The sequence below is a fragment of the Octopus bimaculoides genome, chromosome 3 (genome assembly GCF_001194135.2).
Source record: "Octopus bimaculoides isolate UCB-OBI-ISO-001 chromosome 3, ASM119413v2, whole genome shotgun sequence".
NCBI lineage: Eukaryota > Metazoa > Mollusca > Cephalopoda > Octopoda > Octopodidae > Octopus > Octopus bimaculoides.
In genome coordinates, this window is record NC_068983.1 from 138,828,509 (window position 1) to 138,841,929 (window position 13,421).

The following is a 13,421-nucleotide window of genomic DNA, read 5'->3' on the forward strand; positions in this document are numbered from 1 at the left end:
TATATATATATATATATATATATATGTATATATGTGATATAGTGTGGTTTCCTTTCTGAAAATATATGACAAAATGTGATAAATGCATTATAACTTCATATAAATATAGAATATTAAAAAGTTATAAAATGTAAATCAAATTTGATTAAAAAGGCATAGGAAATGTAACAAAATGAAAATAGTGGAGTTGAAATACAGCAATATACATTAAATATAATGTAAATTAATATAATGTAAATATAAATATGATGTAAATGAAAGGAAAATAATCTAAATAGAGTGGAGTAAACTGGCGGTAAGATAGTTTTGGCAGCCAAAGCAGAACAAAGTAGGGTAACGATGAGTTGTTCATAACGATATGCGGTGTATATGGAAGAGACAGCAAATTTTTCAGGAAAGAGTTTACATAAAGAAGCATTTTCGCGTTTGCACTTGTTTGCTGAAGGTGTACTCCATCCCCAAATGCAGAATTAGATGCGTCATCAGGTGGTGAAATAGCTCTGTATGTGTTTTTGCCTCCTCTGTAGTGGCACAAAGGTCGTCTAAGGTCACTCACCAATGTAGATAAGACAAGCTCTACACAACAGTCCGAGTTTTGTTGAGTTTTGAGTTTTGCTGCAAATCTGGTCAGTTATTTGTATCATGCTTGATCATGCAGCGCCACTCATCGTCACTCTTGAGTCAGACGTAATTCTCTGGATCTTCAATTACTTCTGACCTGAGAATTTTCTGTCAACATCTTTCGCAGTTACTCCAAGGCTACTGAGCATCGAGTCAATACTAGTTTCATGGAATCCTCTAACACCTGTCTCTACGGGAAGATATATTGTCCTCCATCTATTGTTGTTACAGAATACAAACAGCTCCTTGCATGTTTTATTTTCCTTCAGGAAAGTGTCATCAATGTTCTCTTCCCTGAGAATTGTCAGATGTACCATTTTTAGTGCTGTTCTTTCTTTGCACCTTACGACGAGGTCACGTACTTTGGTGGCGAAAAGTGTCGAGTGATATTTACCATCAATTCTAAACAGAGACCTCCTACAACTCCCTCCCCTACAAGACTATTCTTCTTTACAGTGACTGGCTTTCAGCCTTCCCACAGGCCGGATATCGCTGGTTTAAATGCGAAAGAGTAAATGCATTAGGTTTGCCAACATAGAATGTATAGCCTGATGGAGAAAAAAAAAGGAAAAAGTATTTGCATTTCTGAACGCGACCGCTTCTCATAGGGAAAGCATAAAAGCAGAATTAATTAAAGCATAAGCATGAAACAGATTCTATACAAGAAGAGGGTAGCAGGCGCGTCTAGATGGACTAATATTTGTGCATCCTATCTCATCAATGAATATCACAATGATGATATTCTCCAATTGATTGAACGTGTGTATCACTGGCACCCTGTGTTTGAAACGCACACCAGGAAGAGAAACGAAACTCGGAAAATGGGGAAATATTGCATGCACATAATGTTTCAGTTGATTCACAACGTTTATTTCTGCTTCCCCTGTCTTGTTTAAAAACACATACTCTCTGACAGATCAAAGATCGAATGCTGTTCAATAGCAGTTGATGCAATACCTGATTCTGTACATGTCAAAAAGACAACATTTATCACATTTTTCAATTCGAAACAAAGATTCAGATTTTAAGAATCAAGCGAGATAAGAATCATTTGAAGATTGTTGAGAGAAAAGTGTTTATGAGATTACAAACATGGTACAAGAAACAGTGTTTTAAAATAGCTTTCTCTTTGATGCTAGTAGGGGGTCAGGGACATTATAATGGTGAAGCTAAGGCAGGGAAATATGAACGAATCCAAATTATGTAACTAAATAAAAGTCCTCAGAAAGATTCTCCTTACCTGGATGCCATACATTGAAGGTGACTTTGAAGTTTAGCCAGTTGTAGGCCTCTTCAATGCATATATACAGGTATGTATGTATGTATGTATGTATGTATGTATGTATGTATGTATGTATGTATGTATGAAAAAGAAAATGCCTACTCTGAAGGATCTGCTGAAAGAACTACAGCTATTCTATCCAAATTACAAGTTCAGGGTCATACCTGTAATTATTGAGGAATTAAGATATGTAACACACTGTCTAAATACTAATCTTGAGAAATTAGGCTTCTGAGAACCAGAAAGGAGAAAGCTGATTCGAAGACTACAGATCCAATCCATCACTGGAGCTGTAAAAATCTGTAAGACTTTCCAGAAGTTTATCATTTAAGTATATATGAGCATGTCTAGATCTGTAACTATATGCATGACATTACATATATAAAACAAAACATACAATTTGCACATATACTTACATACATACATCAAGAACCGCCTTATTAATCTATTCTTCTAAACTTCGCTAAGTCTTTTATTCTCGCGGTACATAACGTAACCGATATGTTAGTTATATGTTCTGTTACATTTATGCATCAACCAGTCGTGAGAATAACAACTTCGGATCACTAAGAAAGTTCTGTTTATTTCGATGATGGTTGACATAGTGAATATTAAATAAACGATGCATATTTTACACAAGGCATATATTCTTAATTATTTGAGATTCATTGTTTTCATTTGTTTAATCCAGATAAACATAAATTGATTGAGGGCATGATCTGTGACTAAGTATCTCGCTTAGAGATCTGACAAAAAAAAAATGTGTTAATTGATTAGCAATTGTCTACCATATACCTGCTGACCTGCTGACATATAGTTTAAAACATCCCAGCAGAGAAACCGGGAATTTGAAACGGGAAGAAGCAACAAGAACTTAATCCAAAGAGAGGGGTCAAGTTTAAAATTGACCCCGCTGGATGATATAACAAGAAGTAAAAAGGGAAAAATGGTGATTTATAGAACCCTATCACTGAGGAGCAAGAAGATGGAAATGGCTAGCGAGGAAGCTATAGAAGAGTGCTTGGAAGAGATTAGAAGTGACATTGAATTTTACTGCAGAGGAAGTAAGTTTGGTACAGTGGAGGTGCGCTTCCCTACTGTGGAGGAGACAGTAAAGTACTACACTGTAACACTGAAAACAGAAGAATGGGCGCTCCTGCCAACCTACCTCGGTAAACGAGTGGCAAGAGTGAGGATTGGCAGGGTGCTCCCTCTCCGATTTTAACGAGATGTGGCAGCTTGCAGCAATCGTAATAGAAACAAAGGAGGACCCAGAAGTGCTGCAAGTCAGCCGCACCAAACAATTTAACTGAGGGGGATATGGTCAGGAAGTTATAATTCAGGCCACCCCACTGAACTTACAAGAAATCACCAAAGAAATGGAGCTATGAGATAATGTGAAGTTGCGAGTGGTGAATGGAAGACCTCCTACCTGCTACCACTGGAGAAAGAAGGGACACATAAAAGCGAATTGTCCCCGTCTTAACAGCCAGATATCAATAGAGGAGAAACAAGAAGAAAATAACAGAGACGAGGAATTATAGAAAAATACGGAAGAAGTAAATGTAGGAAGTAGAGATGAAGGATTCCAGGAAGTGCAAAAGGGAAAGAGGAAAGACTTTAAAAATTCCTCCGCCACGAAGAACTCAAAAGAAAAAAGAAGGCAGTAACATACAAGCCCCCATACAGTATATTCCATTACGGCAAAAATACAAGAATATCCCAGAAAACGTAGAATCTCCATCACACAGAGATAGACCAGCATCACCAGTCAAGTATACACAAACACATATAGACAGCCTAGAATCTCCAGTTAAATACACACCAACATATGCACAAGCAGACACACAAACATTACAGGCTAGTTATAAACATGGGGGGGGGGTATCTAACGCACTATTGGTCGAACACGGCCATTGAGGAAAAAATTGCAAAAATGAAGACAGTAATAAGAATTATAGAGGAGGACGATTTAAGGGCACTAGGCATGGAGTGTTTATTAATAGACCTAAGCAATTACAAAAAAATTAAAGTCAAGCTTTTGGCAATGATGTGAACCCACTAGGACAAGAGGTAAGATACAATTATCTACCACCTGTGATGGAATTTTTTAACAATTGACAGCATATTTTTATATAGTAAGATAAATTAATTTGTAGCTTACCTTGATGACATACTCATAAAATGTGAATCTCAAGGTCAAGTCGCTTTTGGGCGCTACTGGTAACATGTAACCCAGTACAACCTGTTGCATGCACTGGGACATCGAGAAATTAGTGAAAGCTGGTAGAGGTTGCGCGCTCGGCAGTCTAAGTACCACCGTTAAAATACCTATCATGTCCCTTAAAAGGCGGCATGTAGGCAGAAATCTTTGAAGAAGTTCAATAGAGTTCGATAATAGTTGGTGTGTTAGTTCCGCGTTGAACTCGCAGCGAACTCGTAAGTCGCCGTAATAATAGTTCTTCGAATTACTGTGTGTTGTTCCCGTCACTAGAATGTGGTAGGGGTTCGATTCCCTGGCTCACAATATATCGGATGCAGCCGTGAAGTGTTAAACAGCTAGAGGAGATGTCTTCGCGGGGTTAAAAAATGGCACTAAAGTCCGTTTGAGGGAAAAACAAATGTGCTGTGTGCAAAACGAACATTACTATCTAAAAGTCGGGTGACAATTACGTTACATCTGGTAACGAGTCGTCAGGATATAAAAGTGACGGCGTAAAAATAAATAAAATTAATATTAACTTCCAACGGAAAACAACCTCAAAGGGGGAGATGTGTCGAGAGTTATTGACACCGCTAGCAGATTGGCGGAATGAACTTGGTGAATTCTTATAAAAACTATTAGTCGGGGCGTTTGATAGTCTCGCGAAGTATGTCGTGTGAATACATTGATTAAACCTCCGTTGCATAATTCTATCTATACCAACTTGTGGCAGGATACAATGTATATATATATATATATATATATATAGGTAAACTGGTTTGTTCCAGTGCGTGCTGCTGAATAATGTATTTCCCCAGAAACATGTGATATCAACAATTGCTGAACGAATAGCAATATAAATTAAACGTCGTCTCGAAGGGAATAGACACGGAAATCACTATATGTCCCGGATGAAACGTGTAGTCCTCTGTTCACGTCCATCGCAACAGAGAGATTTCTTTTGGACACAAATGATGTGGTACTTAGTTTTATTTTTACGTTGGTGATTTTGGAAAAAAATATTTTCTACATATTCTGCTTAGATTTTAAGATATATATTAGTTAAAGGAATTCCTCTGGAAAACTGGAACCTTGACTTATAAGGAAAATAATCAGACATTATACTGACAGTTTCATAAATTAGAAAATAGCTTATAAGAATAGATAGAATAAACGTGAAGTATACAGAGAACGTAAGTTACAGTTTGCTACTACCGTCGGAATTGATTAAAAGGGATGGAAAAGTAGAGAACAATTCGAAATAAATAAAATATGCATACCTGTGTGAGTATATGCAAGATTGCACACACACACACACACTAACACACACACACACACACACACACACACACACACACACACACACACACACACACACACACACACACAAACACACAATAAAAAAAACATATATGCATCTGAGTTTGAGAATATATGACTCTTTACATACATACGTATATACTTGGATATGTCCGTGCCTGGGCATGCGTGAATATGTTAGCGTGTGGGTATATATATGAATATGTATACTCAAATCATATTCAGAAAAGCTTGAACCCGTCGTCTTATGAATCTTTACATATGTGCATATAATCTTAATGTGATAGGATAAAATAAGTACACAATATATTTGTGCTTCCATACGTTTGTTTGCATGAACTTTCTCGACATTTAGATACTGCTTTCTTGCGAAAAGCATCAGGTGTGCAGTTGACGCAATTGATCTTGTATCAGGACAGCTTTCATTAATTTCTTTGTAGAATATATACTGGATTACATTTTGTGAAAATGTTTGCATATTTATTATTTACTCTGTGGTATTTATAATTTGAAAATATCATGTCAATATATGCTCATGGTTCAGCTCCAACTGTCTACTTCTAGAATATATGGGTTAAAATTCTATAACTATATGTTTTTCAGTTGAAATCTTATCAAATTTGATTGAGAGTGCCCAATACGCTGAAGTAGCCCCTTGATTTATAAAATAGCTTTTTGTGTCCTGAAAATCAATAAATTTTAAATCTAAGGATATGTCTAAAATATTTGGCAAACAACAACTATAAGACAAACAATATCATTCTATGATGAAGAGAAGAGAAACGAGATCAGTACTAAAATTGATGAACACGATTTCAGAGGCTCTAATAACAACATCGACAGCAATGTTTTAAATAATATAACCTAATATACAAAATCTAGTATTCATAAATGTTGCCTAGATTTTATATTTCTAATGCCTTAAGGTAGTGTTTCTTGCAGCACAGAAATTCAAACCCGAATTATATACAAAATATACATGCATGGAATCTTATAAATACGCTAGCATCTAACTTGATAAGGCGTCTTTTAGATGTGCAGTTATAACAGGAGATTTCAAACAAATAACAAAATTCCGTCTCTGCATAAAATATTCAGTATTCATATGAAATATGAAACAGGCAATTCTGCCTTTCATATGTTTCCCAAACATGTTAATGACGTAACTGAGAATGCATTTGCGATTGATAGTGTAGAAGTTAGTGTTAACAGCCAACCAAGTAAATAGTTAATAACCTTACACATCTCTGTTGCACCAAAACAATTAATTTTAGAATAAAATCAACACGCCGAAAAATAGATTCCCTGCAAAAAAAGAAATAATATTAATAATTAAGAGATTACTCAACTTATAAAGAATACTTTCAACTTGATGGTGCTTGCTTTTCAATACGAAAGTTATGAAAACTGGTTACTGGGACATTAGGTCGCACTCAAACACTACTTCAGAAATGGGTAAGTGAATAGGCCATGGAGTGATCTATCTCACTTGAAGCAGAAAACTTCAACGTTTATTTCTTTAAATTATCTCTTATTTTAATTTTTGCATATTGTATTGTAGCTGTGATTTTCCCTTGTACTTATTAAATTTCCTTCAAGCTTGTTTCTACTCATCTGGACGTGCGTACTTGTGAACATGTAAATGTGTGTTTGTGCATACTTTGCACGTGTATATGTGCGCGTTTTTTTCCTTTATATTTCGTAATGTATGTCTGTTTTATCTTCTTTCGAAATTTGTAAACATTTTCTTTCTCACTATGTTATCTATATGTAATATGTGTTATATGTAACTCCCTTCTTTCTTCCATTACTGTTCTCTTCCTCCCTGTTGCATTCATTAGCTCGTTTCTTTGACGTGTCTGGTTCAAGAAAATACCCAGACAGAGTCCATAACATATATTATGAGAAGCCCTCACAACCCTTTTCCATAGAAGTGACTTTCAGGTTGATGTACTATAGTGGATAAGAGGTAGACAAAGGCGACGACGTACTCAGGGAAAAAAACTAAACATGGATAAAAATCCACTATCTCGTATTTTTTGGGCTGCCCTCTATGGATACCGTACAGACTTCCCCGGCGTGGCAGCTTTTCAAAGAAGGCGTTCCTACACACATGACACGTCGTTAACTGGCTCCGTCATGATGCGCGCAGAGCAGTGAAATTGTCTAGCACTTTTCAGTAAGGTATACGAGCATTGCTGACTTAAGTGGAATACTTGTAATTGCGTTAGAACGCATCTGGCTATTAGCTGCTTCCATTGTAAAGATAATCCCCACATATTCAGTTGACCAGGGAAGCAAGCAAACTCCAACTACCTGATGAACTTAGCGGAAGACATTATGTGATGAACGACACTAAATGGTCATCTTCCTGGCTAATTGTTCATCAAATTTTCATGTTTCATTTCCAAAAGAAAATCGTAGCGGAGATGTCAGCGCAGAGTCCCAGCAACTTTGGTGAGAGAGGGATGAGTTTGGCGAGTATAGTCCCAGTGAACAGGCTTGCTCGAAGTAGGTAATTTTTGATTGGAGTATGAGAGTTGGGTCGAGCGCTACCCTTATAATTAGCATGACTGTGGTTTTATGGAGTTGCCATGAGAAGCTCATTACGGGTTCTACCAGTCATTTTAGCACATTTTTCTTTCGCTTTAAATATTTTGCTTTCGCTTTCTGTAATTTCATTTATTGTCAATTCACAGAATTTTTTCCATCATGGATTCGTTCGTCGGATTTGTGCGGTTAAGTGGTTGGTCACCGAGAAACACCAGAGGAACAGGCCACTTAACCGGCTCTCTCTCACTCTCTCTCTCTCTCTCTCTGTAAACACACACACGCATACACACACACACACACACACACACACACACACGTATATACAGGGGTTGGACAAAATAATGGAAACACCTAGCATCATAGCATCATAATTTTGAAATATCTATAAAACGGTCAAAAGCCTGTTTATTTTCAAATTTATTGTTAGTGTTGCTTAATATATTTTTGCTTAATTTGATGTTTCTTTCCAGTTATCATTAGCAAAAGGTAATTAAAATTTATTAAAATGACAGATCTATCGGACTTTGAGAAAGGTCAAATTGTTGGTGCTCGCATGGCAGGCGCTAGCGTAAGGAAAATAGCCAAAATGTTTGGTGGATCAAGAAGTACTGTTTCGAAAGTAATGACAGCCTTTGAGAAAGAGGGAAAACCTCCGCGTCGAAAAAACTCCGAAAGAAAATCAAAACTTTCAGAAAGGGACCGTCAAACTCTTACACAAAATGTTAGAAAGGAACACAAAAGTACAGCTCCCAAAATTACTGCAGAGCTTAATGAAAATCGAGTCTCCACAAAAACTGTTCGCCGGGAGCTGCACAGAGCCGGATTTCACGGGAGAGCTGCAAACAGAAAACAACTATTTTCAAACACAAACGTTGCAAAGCGTTTAGATTGGAGTAAAACGTACAGAATTGGTCCCTAGAGCAGTGGATGAACGTTATTTTCTAAAACGAGTCATCCGTTACCTTATTTCCATCCACCGGACGAGTATACGGGTGGAGACAGCAAAAGAAGCATTTGACCCAGACTACCTGCTTCCAACACATAAACATGGAGAAGCATCTGAGATGAACTGGTGGAGGGGGCTATATCTTGGGAATCCGCCTGCCTAATGGTTTTCCTTCATGGCAGGATTAATAGTAAAGACTATTTAAGCCTTTTATCACATCAAATTTATCGTATGGTTGCGGAATTGTTTCCGGAGGGAAACACAATCTTTCAGACTGATAATGCACCAATTCACGCAGCTAAAGTTGTTACTGAATGGCACGAGGGACATTCTAGTGACGTTGACCATCTTATCTGGCCACCACAGTCTCCAGATTTCAATATCATTGAACATTTATGGTGCATTAAAGGAAAACAAGTAAGGAGTCGATATCCTCCGCCATCATGACCACAAGAATTGGAGACTGTTTTAGGTGAAGAATGGACAAAAATTCCTTTGGAAACAATTCAAATTTTGTACGCGTCCATACCTCGTAGAATTCAATCTGTAATTACTGGCAAAGGCGGTGCTACCCCATATTAAAATAAATTTGTTTGAAATTGTAAGGTGATTCCATTATTTTGTCCAACCCCTGTATATATATATATATATATATATATATATATATATATATACATATATATATATATACTTATATATTGTTAACAGAAAAGCCATTGCTGCCAAAGGAAGTCTGTAAAACAAATCGGTCAATACCTTGGTCTATGTGTTACTTATCAATTATATTTATTCTTTTTAAATATAGAAAAGGCAATTGAAGGTGTGTCATTAATTCAGAACCGAGAAACAAGAAAGGAGAGAAAGAATAAAATAGTAAAACATTTCGTGTAGCAAAATACAGAGTTATTGTAAAACTCGTCGCACTCACTACTACACCAGAATGAAGCACAAGTAAACATTTAGATTAAGAGATTAACATTTTCATATTTCCATATATTCTAATCAGAATTTACTATCTGAAAACAAAATTGAAAAGCAAACGAAAACAAAGCTTTAGGCATTTATCATGTAATGAATATCTTGCTTTTGTACATGCTTACTTTTACTTTTCGAACTAAATGAATTTTTAAAGTTTTCCATGAATATATAAACAATTAAATTAGTAAATGAGAAAGACTAAAAAAAGAAAAAAACAGAAGCAATGCAATTTTCAAAATGCAAATATATAATCATTAAACAAGTGGTACTTATAGTAATTATGAAACAGAATTGTATTAACTTCTGCAGATTTATGTTTAAAGACACACACACACACACACATACACACACACGCACACACACGCACACACGCACACACGCACACACGCACACACGCACTTCACCTGCAATGTTCATACATACACTCTTAAACACAGGTTGATACGCTGGTTAGAAAACGGCAATATGTACGTAGTGTATATGTTTATAGTACGAATATGACTATGCGTGTGTGGTTGTATATATGTCTTTAGATTTGAATGTGTGACCCAGCAGGGTTATTAAACAGAATAGATGTGGTTTGAAGCACTGTGCATGCAAATATATGTTCATGTCGATATATATATATACATATATTCTCATTTTGCACAAACGCATACACTTATATTTGTGTAGGTATATATGTATATATATATATATATATATATATATATATATATATATATATATCACACACATATATATATATAAACATACTTATAAACACGTGTTTATGCATATATATTTGCATATTTAAATTATATGTTTTCGGTATGTTTTGTGTATGTTTGTGTACACGCGAGCACATGTGTGTGTGTGACGTGCATACGTATATGCCAGTGTGGGTTTCTCTGTGCTTGAAACATTGAAGAATCTAAATCGCTAGTAATATATCATTTTCTTTTCGCTTCCATTAATTACATGCTCAGCAAATTTCAGAACTTTAACAAATGGTGCTGTTGATGTAGAGAGGAGTAGCAAAAGTGTAAATATGTAAAGAATTGATTTCAGTGAAAACTGTTAGAAGAACAGAAAGCGAATTGGTTTATAAAAGATAGGTTTTGATTCACTACTTGCATCAACTAATAATCAATTTGTAAGTCAAACCTCTCATTTTGTACTTCTTTCGTCTATTATTAGGGAAAAAATAAAAACATTCGGCGATATTGTATTAAAATAGTTGTGCTGTTATTGATGTTATTAATTTCTGCTTTGCGGTGTTGGTATTTGTGGTGGTGATATATTTTATGTTGGTAGTTCCGGCAATGATAATAAGTGGCTTTGGTGTTGCTGATGACTGTAATGGCTGTGGTAATTGTAGTTTGGTAATGCAAATAATCTTAATCTTGATGGTGGCAATGGTGATGGACGTCGTGATGCACTAATGGTGATAGCATCTATTAATATTGTGACAATGATTATCGTGGTGGTAGGGGTAACGACGTAATGATGGCTATAAATATGAACAAGGTGTGCTGGAAGCGAATTGAAGAGATGTATAGAAAGAGCCAAAATTAATAAACGGAAATAAATGAAAGAAACGAGAAATAAAACGTCTAAATAAGATGTCGATGAAAAAAGCATCAGGATATTGAAAATAATAATAACAATAATAATAATGATAATGATAATGATACTGATGGTAATAGAAAAGACCATAAGGAAAGGGTTATTCAGTGCTAAATATATAGTAGGACAAGAGTCTAGTATACGATTCTGTCTAGAAACAAATTTGCCTTGCGGAGGTAATCACTTAAGGACTATGTATAGAGATATTTGGGCCTCAAATAAAAAAGAAATGAACAATAAATTATAGAAAAAGTAAGTGAAACTTTAAAGGAAAGATGTTTCCATCGATTCTTAAAAAAGGAAAAGAGATGAGAGATGATCAAAGTAGAGATGACTATGCAAAGAAATGAATATTAAAGAAAGAGACTGTGTGAATGGTTGTAGCACCCATGAACAGATCCTATATATGGAATACAACGAATAAAAACAATAGACGTATAAAGTTCACTGTTCACCTAAAATAGCCACGTTAAGAAGTAAATGAATCCAACAAAAGAATGAACAGGTGATGAGATTACTGCAATAATTCATTAGAAGTTTTGTAAGCAGTTTCATATTTCATGCACAGAAGAAAATTGTGACACCCAAAATGGAAGTCCTCGAAAAACAAAAAGACCTACGTTTATTAAAAGACTCAGGCAGTGAATTGGCAGAGGAGCTAAACGCATGGTTTGTCCCTTACGTTTTGAGTTCAACTATGGCTGCAGTCAATTTTGTCTTCCATTATATAACTATCGGTGAAAAAGCAACAGCCCAGGACAAGGAACTGATGAAGTTGCTAGAACGACAGGGCGAGGGATATTTTGAGTTAATAACAGTGTTACTTTTAGTAGCAGCTGCGACAGACAACTTATATTAGCAAATTCTAAGACTAAATCGAAGTAGGCCTTCGCTGATTTGATTAGAAGATCGACGACCAATACCCTCACCACCTTCACAAACAGGAAGGGGAATTCAGCAAAGCAATCCGGATATTACATCTCTTAATAATAAGAAGTTCTGTCTTGTAAATGACAGAGCACACCGTTTTCAATATCAGAATTCATAAAAATGTAAAAGAAAAATTGTATTATACCGACTTGAAGTATGAAATTTTCGAATGTTGGAATAAGGGAGCTCACACAGTTATGCCGATGCAAATTATTGAAAACTTGGGAACTCCGACGAAGAATATGAAAGCCAAACTTGGAAAGCTAGGTCTTCATTTGGGAGTGGGTGCTTGCACAATACCTGTCAATGTGCTTCTGCAAGAATTCGGAATGTCCTCGAGCAGGATTGATATAAACATACAAAACGATTTTCATAGAAAGGACAAAACTATGATTCGTCGTATATTACAGGCTCTGTGTGATAGGAAGTACATAAACCGTTTACAATGAACGCAGTCAATAGCTGTATACCTACTACTCACAACAGCAGTTCTTCCACAAAATCTCACGAGACAGTAAAGCCAGTAACGCTGAAATACTAACCAAGTGTATGCAAAAATGTTTCATCACTCGGTGCGTTTCTTGTACATGCTCGGATGACTACACACCATACCTAGAACTTTTATCTAGAATCAAAGATGTCATGTGGTAGCATTTCCCGATTAGGGACTTCCGGATGTTATCCATAGTTTCTGGCTCGAAATTCCTCGTGAATGCCATCGCTTGTACCTCACCAATAAACTTCTCTAGAACGCGATGACAGAATTTCGCTAAATGCATTGCCCAAGAAATAGAGGGCTGCATGAATCTGGCAACATTGCCCCGTGATGTGATTCGTTTTATCGAAAATGCAGCTCCGTCAAGGAGACGAGATGTGGAAGGATGTGCTTGGTAAATAACGACCGTAAAATTCCAGTCTTGGAATCTCTGTACAGTTTGCAGCCTCGGCACTTTCATTTACATTAGCAGCCATGACATATC